This window comes from Trichechus manatus, unplaced genomic scaffold (genome assembly GCF_000243295.1).
Source record: "Trichechus manatus latirostris isolate Lorelei unplaced genomic scaffold, TriManLat1.0 scaffold00003, whole genome shotgun sequence".
In the NCBI taxonomy this organism is placed as follows: domain Eukaryota; kingdom Metazoa; phylum Chordata; class Mammalia; order Sirenia; family Trichechidae; genus Trichechus; species Trichechus manatus.
Window position 1 is genome coordinate 961,513 of NW_004443939.1, and position 1,839 is coordinate 963,351.

A 1,839-nucleotide genomic window follows, 5' to 3' on the forward strand; every position below is an offset into this window, starting at 1 on the left:
TTAGTCTTATTGTTTCTCCTCTGTATGTGACTTTTTGTTTTTCTCGAGCTGCTTTCAGGATTCTTTGTTTGTCTTTGGTTTAAGCGAGTGTGACTATGATATGCCTTGGTGATTTTCTTTTGGAGTCTATCCTATATGGGGTTCATTGAGCTTCTTGGATGGTCAGCTTTTCATCTTTCATGATATTGGCTAAGTTTTCTGTCAGAGTTCTTCAATGATCCTCTCTGTGTTTTCTGTTTTCTCTCATTGTTCCGGAACTCCGAACACGTGCAAATATTTGCTTTTAATTGTATCCCACATAATTCTAAGGGTTTCTTTAATTTTCCTTCCTTCTTTTTTCTGATTTTCCCCCAGAGTTGTATCCAAGTGTTTTTCTTCAATATCGCTGATCATGTCTTCCATTGTTTCAAACCTGCTCCTCAGCCCTTCTATGACACTGTCCATTTTGGAAATCTTGTTGTTTATCTTTTGTACTTCTAATTGTTAGGTTTTTTTGTATGATTTCTAGTTGAGAATTTATTTTGGCATTTTGTTCCTGTATTATTTTCCTGAATTCTTCTAATTTTTTGTCTGTATTTTCCATGAATTTCTCTGTTTTCTCCTCATTTTTGTCTGCTTTTTGCTTCAACTCTTGTGTAGCTCTGAATAGTAGAGATTTGAATTCCTATCAGGTAGTTCTAGTGCCTTTTCTTCTACTGGAAAGTCATCCAATGTTTAATTTTAGGCACCTACTGTAACCATCCTGTCCTGTTTTTGTATATGGTTTGATATCGTCTGCTGTCTTCAGGACATATAGTAGTTATTTTCCTCGTTTATTGATTGTTGATTTGTCTGTTTTGTCCTGCTTTTTTGTTTTATTTGGTTACATCTGAGAACGCAGGCTGTGCATTCTTTGTTGTTTGCACATCTGTGGGCACGATAATTTTCACCTTCTTCTCCAATGGTCAGGGTCAGTCACTCAGGTATCATACAGCAGGCCACATCCAGCTGAAGGTGAGTTACTGGGATAGGCTGTTCATGGCATGTACTAGGGCTGACAGGGCGGGCTGGGAATCAGTACATGGCAGGTTCTGGTACGCCGTGGCTGTGCAGCTTCAGGGTGTGACGTTCAGCACATGGTGCAGGGAGGCAGGAAGGAGGTGGGAGAATTTGATGTGTGGACCTAAGATGGGTATGGGAAAGAGGAGAGAGGAACAGTAACCAAAAACATACAAACAAACAAAAAAGAGTGCTAAGGGAGACTGCCGTTGGAGTGGAGAGATGAGACACTGATAAACGGAGAAAAACAAAAAGAAAAAGGGTGAAAGAAAAAAATATATAAATAAAAATTAGAAAAAAGAAAAGCCCCCATAAATCCCACCAGTGCAGCTACGAGGACTAGGGAGTTTGCTCCCAGGCTGTGAAGTACAGCCTGGCTAGAAGGGGTAGAGGTGTCACACAGCACCAGGTATTCACAAGAAAGGAAGAGAAGTTAAGTATAGAGAGACAAGAAACTGAGAAATGAAGAAAGACAGAGAGGGAAAAAGACAGAAAACAAAACAAAACAAACAAAGAAACAAAAAAAAACAGGAGTTCCGGCAAAATGGTGCTCTAGGCAGAAGCACCACGCCGTCCCTCCACAACAAAGATCCGAAAAACTAAGCCGAACAGAGAATACAGCAATCCTGAAACCCTAAAAACATCAAATGAAGAGATAAAGAACTCAGCCAAGCACCAAATGGAGTAAGAAAACTGACAGAGAATGGAGAGCGAGGAGAGATTCATGCAGAGGTCCCCTACCAGCTAACGCAGCGCTGATCCACCGTCTTGGATTCTTATCGGAGACCAGCAAACGGGGGT